At 38.5% G+C, this 17676-nt stretch overlaps 1 protein-coding gene across 4 annotated transcripts in view; it reads right to left on the bottom strand.

Annotated features, from left to right (window-relative positions):
- ARFIP1 (ADP ribosylation factor interacting protein 1) overlaps positions 1-17474 on the bottom strand; it is a 128376-nt gene extending 110902 nt beyond the window's left edge. For 2 of the 4 annotated variants that reach the window (XM_061142515.1, XM_061142518.1), the window contains exon 1: positions 17186-17459. The gene's annotated coding sequence lies outside the window, so the exon portion shown is untranslated. Of the gene's footprint in view, positions 1-17185 lie in introns of all 4 variants that reach the window. The other 2 variants (XM_061142520.1, XM_061142516.1) reach the window with 2 other exon arrangements.
- Positions 17475-17676: the final 202 nt, after the last annotated feature.

Raw genomic sequence — 17676 nt, 5'->3', positions numbered from 1 at the left:
CTGACACTGGGAAAGATCAAGGGCAAGAGAAGAAGGGGGCGACAGATGACAAAATGGATGGACGACATCACTGACTCAATGGACATGAGTTTGAACAAACTTCAGGAGATAGTGAAGGACAGGAAAGTCTGATGTGCTGCAGTTCATGGGGTCTCAAACAGTCGGACACAACTTAGTTACTGAACAACAACAATAAGGAGATAGAAAAGTAAAATCTAATTCAAGCTAAAAGAGTAGTCAGTCCTCCATATCTGCAGGTTCAAACAAAAATTGAAAATATTTTTAAAAAAAGAAAAAAAAGCCTTCAGAAAGTTCCAAAAAGCAAAACTTGAATTTGCCATACACCAGCAATTATTTACATAGCATTTACATTTGCATTACATTATATACTACAAATGTGTACATATCATATACATATGTACATATTAAATACATATTAGAAGCCTGGCATGCTGCAGTTCATGGGGTCACAAAGAGTCAGACACGACTTAGCGACTGAACAATAACAACATATTATAGGTAATTTAGAGATGATTTAAAGTATATGGGAGTATGTGCATAAGTTAGATGCAAATACTGTACCATTTTATACAAGGGCCTTCTTATCTGAGAGTGTAAAAGAACCAGTGCCCCACAGATACCAAGGGTGACTGCACTCTGAATCTAATCAAGGAGACAGATAAATAAGCACAAAACACCACATCGGGTACTACAATACAGAGAAACAGAGAAACAAAAAAACTCATGAAATACAACGGAGGGAACAATTTTTGTTTTGTGCATGCTCACTCACTCAGTCATATCTGACTCTTTATGACCCCGTGGACTGTAGTCCTCCAGTCTCCTATGTCCATGGGGTTTCCCAGGCAAGAATACCAGAGTGGGTTGCCATTTCCTTCTCTAAACAATTTTACTGCTTGCCAAGTGAATCCAGTACCACATTAAGAAAATAATACAACATGAACAAGTGGGATTTATCCCAGGAATGTAAGACTGTTCAATTAAGAAAATCTTCTAATATATAATATATTCATTAATCTAAGCTGAAAAACATGGTTTTCTATACAGATGAGAAATCTACTGACAGAATTCAACACCCATTCACAATTCAATAATCAAGGAAGACAATAATTAAGGGAGACATCTTCAACACAATACAGGCTTTAATCCTACAACCATTATCTTATTTAATAAATAACAGAGGCATTTCCATTAAGAACAGGAACAATGCAAAAACCCACCATCTCTGCTACTATTCAACACCAAACTAGAGGTATTAGCCAATCCAAGGAGATAAGAAAAATCAATTATAAGAATAGGTAAAGAAATAAACATTTCTTTTTGCAGATCATATAATAGTACACCTGAAAAACTCCAAAAAATCAATGCTAAAACTAAGTAAAAAATAGAAGAATTTAGTGAAAAAGTAGGATATAAAATTAACATACAAAAGGAGTTTGAGGTTAACATATACACACCACTATATATAAAACAGATAATTTTTGAAATAATATTGAAAAGTAATAATCAGAGGACATAATGGCAGAGAAAAATCCTATTTACAATAACAAAAAAGATTAAATAATTTAGGAATAAATTAAACAATGTATAAAGTCTATATGAAAAAATGTTTACATGTAACAGATAAGACCCTAAAGACTGAGCAAACAAAAAGACATACCGTATTCTTAGCTGTGATGATGTTATAGGTGAATACATGCTCAGTCACTTCAGTTGTGTCCGAGTTTTTGTGACCCCATGGACTGCAGCCCTCCAGGCTCCTCTGTCCATGGGATTTTCCTAGCAGGAATACTGGAGTGGGTTGCTATGTCCTTCTCCAGGGAATCTTCCTGACCCAGGGATTGAACCCACATCTTTTGCATTGCAGGCAGCTTCTTTACCACTGAGCTACCAGGGAAGCCCATGATGATATTAAAAGAAGTCATTTCTTCCTTACTTAATTTACAAATTCAATGCAATATAAGAAAAATATATAACAAGTTAAATTATACAGTTAGACAAGTTACACTGCAGTTGATATGGAAAAAATCAAACATGCAATAGCCAGGAAAACAATGAAAAAGGAAAATCACAAGAGGACTAAATTTGTCAGACATTAAAACATACCATAAAGCATCTATAATTAAAGCAGTATGGCAGCAGCACAAGAATAAACAAAGAGACCAGAATAAAAAGCCAAATTAGACCACATATACACACAAAAACTTAATATACAACAAAGGTGACATCTTAAATCACTTAATTACAAATGGACTTCCCAATAAATAATACCAGGAAAATTAGGTAGCCATTTGTAAAAATACAAAATTAGATCCATATCTCACACCATACACAAGAATAAATTCCAAATGAATTAGGAATCTAGATATAAAAAATGAAAACTCAAATTGCTAAAAGGAAACATACATGAGTTGTACTTTAAATTTTCTAATTCTAAGAATCTAGAGACAATTTTAAAAACTGAAAAATTTAACTAAATAAGAATTTTAAAACTGAATAACGTAAGGGTTAAAAAGACAAAAGACATCTGAAAAACTAGGGAAATACTTATAACATATGCTACAGTAGGTCAATAGTCCTAACATAAAGAACTCTGAAAAACAAAGGGAAGAAAACAAAAAACCAGAAAGCAGGAAAAAGACATGAACAGACAATTCACAAAGAAAGATTAGAATAGCCTCTAAAACATAAAAACTGATCAAATTCACTCATGTTAGAGAAATTCAGGTTAAAACAACACTGAGATACCATTTCTCATCTATTAGATAAGCAAAATTTTTTTAAGTAACAAAACATTCTGTTACTGAGGATGGAAGGAAATAGGCACTCATATACACTGCTGATGGGAATACAAATTTGTACATTTATTCTGGAGGGAACTTTGGTAATGCCTAACAAAATCACACAAGCACTTAGTTTTGAATCCAGCAGTCCATTTCTAGGAATACATCCTGGGACTACATCACCAGCAATATAAAACTACATACACATTGCTGCATTCTTCATTTATGTAAAGTGTTGGGGAAAGGGTACCTAAATGTCTACACATAGGAAAGTGACTGACTGAACTATGACACATCCAGACAATGGATACAACTGCTGAAAAAAGTGAAGATCTCTATGGTATGCAGTAATTTCCAAGACAAAGGGATAAGTCAAAAAAGCAAAGTTCAAAAGTACCTATAGATACGCTATCTCAGTGTAAAAACAGAAAGGATACATGAAAATACATGCTTCTGTTCACTGGGACAAAAATACAATAAACCAGAAACTACGGAGGCAGGTTACCTACAGGGTGGGAAAGGAGTAGGGAAAACGAGGAAATGGGAACAGGGTAGCAGGAATAAGGAATGAGTGACACTTCTTTGAATATTTAGTTTTAAATAATTCTGACTCTTAGAACCATCGTAATTTTGAGAGGAATTCAAATGGCATAAAATCATAACAAATGCAACTAACTGTATTAAAAAAGAATAGCCCAGGAAACAGAAGGCGAAATGAGGCTGGGCAAAGGGAGAAGGAGGAGAAGAAAGCGAAGACAGGGGAGGGGAAGAATGGGGGGGCGGACAGAAAGGAAAGGAGGAGGAAAGAACATCCTGACCGGACACCATGAGGCTAAAGGCAACGAGAATGACATACAAACCCTGTTAATGCAGTATTTATCACAGCGGTACAGGTTAATAATTCTTAAACTACTTTCTGTGTGTAACAGGACAGAACATGTGAATAGAAGGTAGGTACTGAAAGCTTAAGTTTCTCACTGATGGAGAAAAAATTACAAAGAAAGGAGAAATGCTAAATACGCACTGTTGTACTGGACTGGAAATCATTGTCAGTACTGTTTTTAATATGTATACATGTGTATATGTTACATACACATGCACGCATGTACTCGTCTCCTAGCTTTGTCCCCTGACAGGACCTAAGAAGCAGTGATGCCCAGTAACAACGAGGACTCTGGTGCTCAGACCTTCCTCCCTGAACACTGTTATCCAATAAAAGGAACCACCGTTCTGAAGGAGAAGCGGACGACTCTAAGACTGGGGTAAGGAAAAGACAAGAGGAGCCTGGGACATTTGCTGGTGTCAGAAATAAGAAAAAATTCAGTAAAAGAAGGGGACTTGCCAAAAGAAGAAAGGACCAACCTGAAGGAGTTCCTAATGGCCACTGCTGGGACATCTTGAGCAACAAAGCAAATGATGATAGTACTAGATTTGAACTCACACAATAAAACAAATATTAAGGAGTCCACACTGATATAAAAAAGTAATCAAATATAAATGGGGTAAAGTGACAAGTCCTCACAGGAGAATTTCCATTAATAAGCACAGAAAAGGGAAAACCAGAAATCCCCACGAGGCAAACATCACAGTATTAAGTGTTGCAGATGGATGTTAAAAGGGCAAGAGTTTGAGGAGAAACAATTTACATAATCTGCAAGTATCTCCTATAAATACTCAACTGAAAAAAGAACCGACAGTAAATGTAGAACTCTTGGTTCACAGTGAAGAAACTCAGATCTCTCTCAAAGTGATTAAGTAATCACCAGTAGTAAGACATACCAAGAGCATAATCCCTGAGATGCTGTGCTGAGAAGGACAACATCATTTTTGCAGTATTCGTCCCCCTGATGATTAGAACACACTGGACCAACCCAAACTGAGAAATATTCTGGAAAATACTTGGCCAGTACTTTTCAAAAGTGACATGGTCATGAAAGACTAGCAAAGTCTGAGAAATATACATATTGAAAGAGACTTTGGAGAAATGACTAATTTCAATGCGGGTTCCTAGACAGGATCCTGAAACAGAAAAAGGACAGTCAGTTGAAAATTCGATGAAATTCTAATAATGTCTGTAGTTTAGTTAACAATATTATATCAATGTTAATTTCCTATTCTTGATAATTATGTTATGGTTATGTAAGCATTAGGGGAAGAAGTTAAGAAGTACAAGGAAACTACTATTTTTGCAAGTCTAAAATCGGATCAAAATAAAAGTTTTTTGAGAACAGTAAAGAAGTCTGAGCAAAGTTAGAGGAATTACCCTCAGATAGAGGGAAGAAACCTCTTCCACAGAGGGAAGAGCAAAGGAAGGAACCCACAGAAAAAGTGACGCATGGAATGGAACACAGAAGCAAGCTGGGGGAGTCCATTTCTGCTGTCTGCTACTTTCAGGAGTTATCTGCTCCTGTGTATGAACCAGTAGCACCAAATAGGAAAATATATCATTATTATGCAGCTCAAAAGACCAAATGAAGATCTGAAATGGGGGCTAGTTGCTGGAATGACCACGCCACGGTTAGAAGTGGAGAACTTTCAGAGGCGGGAGGAGATGGAGACTGAGTTAGCAACTGAGCACGGCCTGGTGAGGAAGTCTCCACAAAAGCCCTCAGCTACGCGGGCTGGAGAGACTCTGCAGTGAGCACATCCACGTCCTGGAATCACAAGTTCAGTTCAGTTCTGTCCAGTCGCTCAGTCGTGTCCGACTTTGTGACCCCACGAATCACAGCACACTCAGGCCTCGCTGTCCATCACGAACTCCCGTAGTTTACTCAAACTCATGTTCATCGAGTCGGTGATGCCATCCAGCCATCTCATCCTCTGTCGTCCCCTTCTCCTCCCGCCCTCAATCTTTCCCAGCATCAGGGTCTTTTCCAATGAGTCAACTCTTCGCATGAGGTGGCCAAAGTATTGGAGTTTCAGCTTCAACATTAGTCCTTCCAATGAACACCCAGGACTGATCTCCTTTAGGATGGACCGGTTGGATCTCCTTGCAGTCCAAGGGACTCTCAAGAGTCTTCTCCAACACCACAGTTCAAAAGCATCAATTCTTCGGCATTCAGCTTTCTTCACAGTCCAACTGTCACATCCATACATGACCACTGGAAAAACCATAGCCTTGACCAGATGGACCTTTGCTGGCAAAGTAATGTCTCTGCTTTTTAATATGCTATCTAGGTTGGTCATAACTTTCCTTTCAAGGAGTAAGCGTCTTTTAATTTCATGGCTGCAATCACCATCTGCAGTGATTCTGGAGCCCAAAAAAATAAAGTCTGACACTGTTTCTGCTGTTTCCCCATCTATTCGCCATGAAGTGATGGGACCAGATGCCATGATCTCAGTTTTCTGAATGTTGAGCTTTAAGCCCACTTTTTCACTCTCCTCTTTCACTTTCATCAAGAGGCTTTTTAGTTCCTCTTCACTTTCTGCCATAAGGGTGGTATCATCAGCATATTTGAGGTTATTGATATTTCTCCCGGCAATCTTGATTCCAGCTTGTGCTTCAACCAGCCCAGCGTTTCTCATGATGTACTCTGCATATAAGTTAAATAAGCAGGGTGACAATACACAGCCTTGACATACTCCTTTCCCGATTTGGAACCAGTCTGTTGTTCCATGTCCAGTTCTAACTGTTACTTCCTGACCTGCATACAGGTTTCTCAAGAGGCAGGTCAGGTGGTCTGGTATTCCCATGTCTTTCAGAATTTTCCACAGTTTGTTGTGATCCACACAGTCAAAGGCTTTGGCATAGTCAATAAAGCAGAAATAGATGTTTTTCTGGAACTCTCTCGCTTTTTTGATGATCCAGCGGATGTAAGCAATTTGATCTCTGGTTCCTCTGCCTTTTCTAAAAGCAGCTTGAACATCCGGAAGTTCTTGGTTCACGTATTGCTGAAGCCTGGCTTGGAGAATTTTGAGCATTACTTTACTAGCGTGTGAGATGAATCATGGAACACCCTAACTCACAGGGACAGAAGCTCCTATTCTCAGAATCATTCCAGATCGTGTCCAAAGTGTCACTTCATCTGGCTATCTATCTGTGTCCTTTACCATATCCTTTATTATTAATATATAATAAACTGCTAAGTATAAAAAAAAAACTCCTGGAAGATAGAAAAGGGGGAATCAAATTTCTATGAATTAGAGAGACAGGCACTAAGTCTGTGTTTCATTCATATTATTTAAAAGTTCCAACCTTCACATTTTTTTAGAAGTTCATTTGTTCATAAGTTTAATAACTGGCAACACAGGGAATGACAAGATTTAAAAATAATGACATTCACTAAACTTACTGTGACAATCACTTCATGATGCATGTAAATCAAATCATTATGTTGTACACCTTAAGCTCATATGTCAATTATATCTCAAAAAAGCTGGAAAAAAAATAAAACTTAACGATTATAGGGGAAAAAAGTGACTTGTAATATGTGCTGTTTAAGATATATGTTTTCTGATCTTTACACGAATTTAAAGTTATCTTTAACAGTGATCTTCAAAATAAAATGATAAATCATTATTTCAAAACTACCATCAACATTGAAGCTTCACAGCCTGCTTTATACTGGAAGCCAGAAATATCTTGTCATCTCTGGGGCTCTACTTCTACAAATCAGCCAGAAGTATTCATTAACTAATGAGTGTAAGAACCAATGACTTATAGAGTGAATTACTAATTAGCATCTGTAAAAAGGCATAATTAATTTTACATAAAGTTTATACTTCATCCCACTGTTTGGAGTTGCTTTTTAATTTATTATCACAGTCACATTTTGTTTTCTAAAAACTGAATAGACCAGTTCTATTATATATTTGGGCTTTCCTGATGACTCAGGGGTAAAGGACCTGTCCCAATGCAGGAGAGTTTAATGAGGGAGAATTCAATATCCTACAACTGTTAAATGCCTTCAGGATCTTTCTCAGGACCCAGGAAAGAGAGGGCAGAAGTCAGAGATTTGCCAGGATCCTGGAAGATAAAAAGAAACACAAGACTCCATGGATACCAGAAAAGAAAAAAACTGCATTTACAACCACCATGATGCTGAGGAGTTACAGATTTAGAAGTATAATACTAAAGAAAGAAAGCTGAACAGAAATTATAACATTTCAAATTAAGGGACTCACACATCACAGGGAATCTGAAAAGGTATGCTCAAGGTACAGGAAAGCAAAGATAAGCACAGCAGACATAAACAGGATAAACACAGCACAGCACAGTGGAATTAGAATTTACATTTTTGGAATGAAAATAAGTATGCTATTACAGAATCTAAAACAAAATTCACTTGAATTAAATACATACAAGCCGTCTAAGAAACTTCTTGATTTTGTATGATGAAATATCTGAAGTTATTCTTTCCAGGGTACGTTAGGGAAAAAGTTGGAGAAGTACTATAAATAATTATGAAGGAGTTCTGCTGGAACTCAAGGACAATGCTAGCGAGGCAGATAACAGAAAATTGAGGGCAATCAGTATCAAAACCTGGGCTTGTTTTGTCTGAACTCACTTTAACTTCTCTAGACAGAGTATATCACTGATTTCAGAGACTGGCTACTGATTAAAAGAAAAGTGGCTCTATTTCTTTTGCTCTAGATAGAATCTATTGAAATATGTCTATCTTTTCTTTTTTTTTTTTTCCTATCTTTTCTTGTTCATGGATAAATAAAAAGAGAATGGTTAAGATTTCTTTTTATTTCATAATTCAATATTAATCTTCAAGTTGCACTGACTGGTTTACATTAAAAAAATTATAAAGCTAAAAAATTAGTTTCCTTAATCAAAACAATCTAAAATAGTGTGTAATTTTTTTTTTTTTTTTTTTAATGATGATAGCTTCCTTAACCTCGGGGGAAAATCCTTTTTCCTATAGTCAACACAAATGATGTTGACCTGAAAGTGGTTATACCATACAATATGTTCAAAGTATGTGACACTTTCTTTCATAAGTAGAATAATCAAATAAGATAAAAAAATCATTTACATTATAGTGCTGTCTTTATGTCAACAACTATCTGGTATCTGTAAAAGCTATGCTGTTAGACACTCATTAGTCCTTTTCAGTAGTAATAAAGTCAGTTCATGTTGCTCATTAAGATAAACACATCAGTCTAGACAATTGAAAAGTAGAAAACTCTGAGAAAATATAGCGAATTCTCAATTATATATAGTAATGAGAAACAATTTAAAAATCAACGTAACAGATATTCAACTATTTTCATCCTCATCATTATCACCAACTTAGAAGTTGTGACAAAATTAACACTTTGGAGAAGTCTTTTTATTTGCCCCATTCAGATTGTGTTACAGAGAAACTAATGAGAAGTCAAATGATAAGACTCTCAAAGCTAAACTACTCCCGGAAAAGAAAACTAGTTGTAAATAAACTCTAAATTATTCAATGTACTGTGGCCTCATTCTTCACAAATGGCTAGCTAAGGTCCAGAACATTAGCAATGCAGTGAACCAAGAGAACTGGAGAGTTCGTTTAGTTGTTACTAATTTCCAAAACCATATAAAATAAACCCTTCAATATTCACAGGTAATTTTTTCAATGGGAAAAAGCTCAGAGTAAATAACCTAAGAATACAGCTTAGTAATATACAGATAGCTATATAGAAATAGATATTTATAGATATGTGTATTTACATGAGTCAGTCTGTATTTCCTAGAAGCAAAGCTAGCAACAGTGAACACACACAGCGCCCAGATCTTGGTTTCTAACACCATTCTCCAATAAAGGGCACCAGAGCTCCTTGGAGAAATGGTTGATTCCAAGGCTTGGGCAGGATATGTACAAGATGAGCCTGGAGTATCTTGTACTGCTGGAAAGGAAGACTGTGCTTTTAAAAAAAAAAAACCCACCAGAACACAACAACAACAAAAATCTCAAAAGAATATAAGAACCAACTGAAAAAGCTTCCAAAGGCCAAAGCTGGAACAATCTGAGCAACAAAATTAATAAATACTGGATTATATACGAAATTACCGCATAAAGTAATACTGGATTTTATGCAAAGTATAAAATACCCAAGAATCAATCAATACTGATGTAAATAAATGATTGAATAAATAAATATGAGAAAAGAGACAAATCTCCTTTGCAGAAAAATCCCCCCAAATTTATGCACATACCACTGTTAAGGAGGTAGAACATAACACCCAAACACATTAAGAGTGCGTTTCATATAAGGACTTTCTTCTAAAAAGTACAATATATAAAGCGGGGTGTAACTTACAATGTACAGAGCTGACACTGTCAAAAGCCAGGTGATCAAAGTTAACAACAATGGTAAGGCAGATTGACAGTATCTACTCTTGATACAAGAACTACACTTGGTCTTTCTCCCCAAGACATGTTACCCAGTTGAATAATGAGGAGAGAATCACACAAACCCCAACTGAGGGACAATCTACAGTCACCTGCTCCTGTATTCTTGCCTGGAGAATCCCATGGACAGTGGAGCCTGACAGGCCATGGTCCATGGGGTCGCAGAGAGTTGGACACGACCGAAGCGACTAGGCAGGCATGCAGAGCTACAGTCACCTGACCTGATATCCTCCAACCTGTCATCAAAAATGAGGAGTCCTCACCAGAGGACACACGACAACTAAACTTGGGATTCACTCTAGGACGGGATCCTGGGAGAGAAAAAGTACGTTAGGGGAAAACTGAGGCAATCTCAATATCCGTTAGTTAATAGTGTATAAATACTCGTTCACGAATTGTGACAAATGTGCCATGCTAACGTAACATGCTAATAATGTGGGAAACTGGGAATAGTGTACATAGGAATCTGTACACTATTTCTACAATAATTGTTAGTCTAAAACTATTCCAAAATAAGAGTTTATTATAAAATAATCAAAGAATATTGTGCTATAGTATTATTACATAATATGTAATAATATGTATTGTTTTGTAAACATTGACACAAACTTATGCTATTAAAATAATTTATTTTCATGCACTTGGAAAAAACATTATAATTGTCAATTTAACTGTTATATTTATAAATATTTATATTTAAAATCCTATATTACAAAACTCCATGAACTCAAATCTTTCATACTATCAACTTGGAAATTCAATCAATATTTAGGTGTCAGGAACTGAGACAGGTCCGTGGGAGTCAATGAGCCAAAAAAAAAATAAGATGTGGTTCCTGTCTGCATGGAAATGGAGAGAGTGGAAGAGAAAGACAACCATACAATCACACATATAAATGTGAACTGAAACTGTGGTAAATGTACGATGTTACTGTCTCATCAGGGAGGTTAGATTATGTCCTAAAGAAGCAAAACTTCAGCTGAGGTGTGAAGGATAATTAGAAGCCAACAAGTAAAACAAAAGTAAAGGAAGAGAGGTCTAGACAGGGAGAAAAGCAAGTGCCAAAGCCGTGTAATACAAGAGCAAGATGAGCGGAAAGGCCTGGTGAAGGCCAGCACAGGTGAAATGGAGAGTCACGGCTGGAGGGCTAAGCACTGTTAAGGAGTTTTGTTTTTACCCAAAAAGCAATGAGAAGCCATAAAAATATTGGGAGGGAGGAGTTGACAATCAGATGTGTGTTTCAAAATAAATCACAGTGCCTTTAGGATGGGTAGTGGATATCTGAAGGCGAAGTGGCTAAACAAGAAAGAAGGCTACTGTAGAAATTTCAAGCAAGATTATGGTAACAAAGTAAAGTGGTGGTAGTGGAAATGGGAAACATTAGACAGATTTAAGAGATATTTAGAAAGTAAGACTAATAAAAACGTGTTGACAGGCTAGACGTATCAGGGAGAGGGAGTGAATAAGGATCACTCCTACTCTCCTAGACTTTCCAACTGGAAAGATAATGGAGTCATTCACTAAAATAAAAAACAAAGAAAGAGGAAAAAACATATTGGGGCGGGGGCTTGGGAGTGAGGGAGAGATCAGTTTAGTTTCAGACCTTGTATATGAGATATCTTTAATATATTCCAGAGAGGTGCCAACTTAAAGTAAGATATACAGATCTAGAGCTCAGAGGAGATAGGAAACACTCACACCCTTAGAAAAGCTGACATCTTTATCCTAGAAAAGCAGCTAACTACAATCCTCAAACATCCAAGGAAAATATTAGACTCTGACCATCTGGATTTAGTTAAAACAAAAAGCTGAGAAAAAACACGGCAGTAGTATTTCATCAGCTAAAACAAAAACTACACAGCATGCGAAACAGAGACTTAAAAAAACCTTGTTTCAACGGTATATTTATTATGTCACCAACCATATAGTATTTTAAAGTTTTAGCAGAGCCGGACAATGTCTTTGGAAATATTCAGCACCTGCGCTGGGCAATCAAGTGGCCACTACCCATCCTATTCTATCTTAACTAATTTAAACAGCCACACGTGGCAAGTGGCTACTCGGTCAGACAGCAGCAGTTTAGAGCTTTTTCATGAATTTCATCTAATCCCCAACATCTACTTTGTGAATTAACTGACAGCAGGTGTGAGGGATAGAGGGATTAAAGAAGTAGAAGCTTTCATTCCATTTGCTTATTATTTGAATTTTTATTTTAAGAATATATCTTACACGTAGATTTACGTGTAAATCTATGGCTGATTCATATCAATGTATGACAAAACCCACTGAAATGTTGTGAAGTAATTAGCCTCCAACTAATAAAAAAAAAAAAGAATATATCTTAGCTGTAATGCTGAAAATATGCTTAATTTTAAAAGTAAATAATACACTGTACAGAAAAATGAGGAAATACAGAAAAAGAAAAACAAAAATAATCTATAAACATACCTTTAAGAAATAATCTACAATTTACATTTAGTCAAATATGAAGAGGATCTACATTTTTAGCCCTTTTGTTAGAAGGAGCACCAATGGCTCAAGTTACTCTCTCTGAGTTTTATCACATTTCTCTTCTCCCCCATCCCCAACACTCTAGAAATCCTATGAGAAAGCCATCATCTCTAGAACTCGACTTCAAGGCTGCCAAAAATAAACACTTAATAGTCCTCCTGCTTATCTCCCTTTCACCACCATCACCCTCTGCCACCAATGTCTCACACTTTAACTAGAAACCACAATGTCACAAAATCATTTAGTCACTACAGTGAAAAAGAGTACATGCTTTGGAGTCAAGTAACTTTGTGAGTCTCCTTTAATTAGTCCAATTAGTTGCACTAATTACTTCTGCTGGTTTCTACACCTGTTTCTTTATTTAACGGAAAATAAGGATACCTAAAACACATAAAGCATCCATGAAGCCTCATGCCTAGCCTACTATGGACTTCTGTGTCCTGGTGCCGTCCTGGATACTTCATGTAGAGCTTGGAAACAAAGCACAGACCCAGCCGGAGGTTACAGTCCCCTGGCTGGACCCCCGGACTCCACCTGGGGTATGAATTCCTGATCCATCCCTTATTAGGTACTTTACAAAGTACTTTATCAGAATGCCACATTCCTCTTCTCTCGAACAAAGCTTTTCCAACCAATGTGCCAAGAATGAATTATGGATGTGATGAAATATTGACCCCCCCACTCCCTGGTCCCCTCAGCTTTCAGAGAGCCAGGGGGTCTGCCGTACAAATAATCATTTTATGTGTGCCATGACGCAGAACAGTTTGGAAACCTTGCTCTAACACACTATCTCATGGTTGGAGCTGGCAGCTTCCTCCCTCTAGATGATTTAGGTCTCACCACCAACTCTGTCACTCTTACGATTCTGCTTCAAAGACAGTGGTGTCACAGTTCTCCCAAAGGATCAAAAAGGATCAAGCCTAAACATAAAGGAAACAAAAACTCTCAGGTGACAACATGGCAAAGATGCTACCAAATTTTCACAAAACATTTGAGCAATTTCCAGCAATATCTGCCTATAACTATTTTAATGCAAAAGTTTAGAAGTTATGGAGGAAAGATGAAAGAGAAAGTCACAGAGAAAACGAAAATGTGTACTTTTGTAGAGGACAGTTGAGGATTTATAAGAGCTATTCAATGGCTTCCATGACTGGCTTAAGTTAGGAGACACTAAAGAGAACAAGATTATTTTCAAGTTCCTTTGTTTTATAGTCTTTTTTTTCATACTTCCTAGAACTAATGCTGGTGAATATTTGACTTTTAGACTGTTACAGTCCCTAAGTCATCATCATCCATATTTTGTGGAACTACTCTTTCCAGTCTGCACATATATCATTAGTTTTTCATCCATAACCATATTCTCTTAAATTCCCTATTAAATTTACTTACTCCATCCTCAATTTCTTCCTTATCCCATCCTAAATTCATCATTCTGGAATGTATTTATACCTCAAGACTCTTACAATACTAAGTCTATTACTTAAAGCCTTTATTTTCACATTTTCCACTCCTCATATGTTATCTCACACACTCACACACAGATTTATATCTACCCCATAGGAAAACTATCAAACAACACTCCATAGGCTTCCTCCAAATTCATTTCTTTTGTCATACTTTTTGATATGATATGAAATCAGGTGTTCAATTACTGAAAATTAATAAAGGAAGAGACCGTCTTTACTTTACTTAATGTCTGAGAGAAAATCAGGTGAGATACCTACACCTCGTACCAAAAAAGATGTAAAGAAAATATGCTAGCAGCAGTCTGTAGTAGTAGTTGTCTGGATTCAGATAACCCAGGTTCAATCCTGGCTCCACCAGTGTAATTCTGAGCAGATTAGCTTCAGTTAATCATTTAGTTCCAATTTATCTGTGTGTGCATGCTCACTCAGTCGTGTCTGACTCTTTGCAACCCCATGGGCTGTAGCCCACCGGGCTCCTCTGTCCATGGAACTCTCCAGACAGAAATACTGGTGTGAGTTGCCATGCCCTCTTCTGGGGATCTTTCCGACCTCGGGATCAAACCTGCGTCTACTGCATCTCCCGCACTGGCAGGCAGATTATTTACCACTGCACCACCTGAGAAGCCCCTCTTAATCTACAAAGATGAAAATTTTAGCCAAGTTATAAGGTTGCTGTGAGGATGAGATGAGATGAGATAATCACATAAAGTACTTAGCATAATGCCTGGCACACAGTAAGCAAACAAATGTTATGGTGTCAGATATCAATCTTCTGGCTTCCTCATTACCTTAGAAGGAAACGAATTTAGCATGATTGATTTATTTATAAAGTTATGTTTTCTGTTGCCCCCCCAAAGCAAGGATGCTAGATAGAGGGAAAATTAATTTTTGAGCAGAAGACACTGTCACTCTGTATGGACTATGATGAGCTGTATAGTTCTCTTCAAGTTTAAACATTCTATAAAATACGTGTCAAACATTTTAGAATGTCAACCCTTGATCAACAAACACTTCATCAAATCAGCAAATTTCAATATGCACTCTAAACTTACATTAAGTCTGGAAGGATACTAACTTAGTCACAAAAGAGAACTATCATTAAATTCTTAATCTAGAGGTAATATGGAGAGAAAGGAGATGTCAAGATGAGCAGCAGCATGCCAAAGACTTAGGGACCACACCACTGAAACATGCTTTGCCCTTTCTAAATAAGCCGAAGCCCAAAGTAAGTAGATACCTTAAGTGAAAAATAAGAAAATGAAAACAAAGTACAACAGAAGTTTAAACTTTTACTGTGAGCTGTACCCAGTGAGTTGGTGATATTTAATATGTATTCAATAATCATAAACATATCAATTTATAAATCCACTGGATCTCTACAACATTGGCCACAAATAGCTATCCCTAAAAAGAAACCTCAAAACCACAAATCAGGAACTAAATAAGTAGGCAGCCTTACTTCCTTCTCTAGGTCTAGGAAGGAATTTAGAAACACCGAAATTCTGAAGTACCTAGAGATTTCATCACTATAAAGCTAGAATCTCTGCATTCTACTCTCCATGGTGCCCAAACTAGCTATGTAGCATTTGAAAAGAAAAAAAAAAAGATCCACAGAAAAAAAAACTTTTCATTAACTTCAAGAAGTTTTCATTAACTTGAAGAAGACACTGCCTAAGAAGTGGTTTTTAATCTACTGGAGGTTATATATCTCATTTAAGAATTTTCTTCAGAGGGGAGAAAATGCACTGCAACAAAACTTTGCCCATAATATTGGGGGTGGGGATGAGGAAGTCCCCTGAAAGTCACAGACCACGGACTCCCTAAGGCATGACCCAGGATTTAGGCAAACTAATTTATCAACTTGAAAAAGAAGGAAAGTAACTGAGGCAGAGGTTTTAACCCAAAAAATAAAATAACGTTAGAAATATTTTCTGTTTTCTCAGCTAATGAGTGTTAGACCTGGTGGCTGGGAGGGAGGGTTGAGCAAGGAAAAACAAAAGTGGGATTAAAACAGTACTGACGTGTAATCTGTTGTCTTCAAATCGAAAGAGGAGCAATAAAACGGCCAGCTCCTGCAGCCTTAACACAGGAAGGATTTAACATAACCAACTCTTGTGCACATTCCCACACCGGTGAGGTTAATTAAACAACAAATGGGAACACACACACACCTGCCACATTTGCAGGTGAAAGCACAAGTTTAACAAAAGTCCTTCAAATCTTCCATTTTTTTCCTCCTTAAGAACCGACTTAGAGAAATTACACGCTTTAATCTGGGAGAAAAGGAAGGGAGGGGGACAGAAATCCTAAAAGGGGGGTGGTTAAAAGGATGTGCAGGAAGTGGAAACTTTAAACTTTTTGAGATCAAAGGGCTCAAGAGGGCGGATAAGAACACAAAGGAAGTAATAATAAAATAAAGTAAAAGGGAAAAGCGTCTAGAAACTCTTCTTAAAAAAACCAACAACAACAAAAAAACCTCTTTCCTTTTTCCAAGACACGTAAACAGTAGTAACTTGGCAAAGAGGAACGGACGAGACGACAGCACAACTTCCTTCCCAAACTCCAGCATTCCTTGGACGTCCTCGCCAGCACAGTGAGGCTTGGGACATTTCCTAGGCAAGGCTCCTCCCTGCACCACAGCCTGAGGAACCTCTAGCAGGGACTATCGCTGTGGGAGAGAGGCAGTGGCGGATGCAGGGAAAGAAGATCAGCAATACAGGCTGGACAGCAAAGCTGAGGGTGGCCCCACTCGGAGACTCAGTCGCAAAGACCTGGATCCTGCAATCCCTTTCCCCACTCAATGCATTCACAACCGGGAGGGTGCCGCCCTGGGAAGGCCGGTCCTACTTCTTCGCCCGGCTGTTTCGGGGGCACACTCAGGGTGACAAGAGGGACGAATGGGTAGAAATCCAAGGTCGAGTACCTGGGTAGAGAGAGATGGTACACACAGTCTAAGGACAGAAGTACCCTGTGAAAGTACGGAACAGCGAACCCCAGAGGCAACGCGTCCGGCCGGGCAACCACCTCCAAGCAGCCTTCCCCCGCCTCTTTCCCAGCCGGCCAGCTCCGCCCTCACCTGTCTGCAGGCAAGCCGGCAGCGCTCACGTCGAGGATTATCCCTGCCTCTGCTCCCTGAAGTCGCCTCAGCCCTGGCCAGAAGTGAGCGGAAACGCGACCCGGGCCTTTTCCTTCTTCCCCTCCCGCCACGCACCTCGGCTTCTCCGGGGCGAGGAACAACTGCAACTGTCACAGGCTCACACTGACCAACCTCCGAGGACACTCGGACCGGCAGCCTCTCCACCGGCGGCCTACAGCTCCTGCACCCGGAGCAGCGGAGCCGGAAGTGAGGGGGACCGGAAGTAGCGTTGTCCGTGGCCCTGGACGGCCTCTCTCTCCCTCAATCTGGCCAGCCCAGCCACGTCTCGATGGTGCCAGCGCACCTCCCGCGAGGTCCCCTCTCCAGGGGGCGGGCCCCGCCCCGCCCACTGCGGCCCTAGCAACCACATCCGGGACTCCGCCGGCGCCGTTGCCCGGGTAATTTTCTGGCTGCGAAGGGTGTGAGCCCGG

The sequence above is a fragment of the Dama dama genome, chromosome 5, assembly GCF_033118175.1.
Source record: "Dama dama isolate Ldn47 chromosome 5, ASM3311817v1, whole genome shotgun sequence".
In the NCBI taxonomy this organism is placed as follows: domain Eukaryota; kingdom Metazoa; phylum Chordata; class Mammalia; order Artiodactyla; family Cervidae; genus Dama; species Dama dama.
Note: the sequence above shows the minus strand (reverse complement) of the source record. Positions and strands in the feature narration are given on the sequence as shown.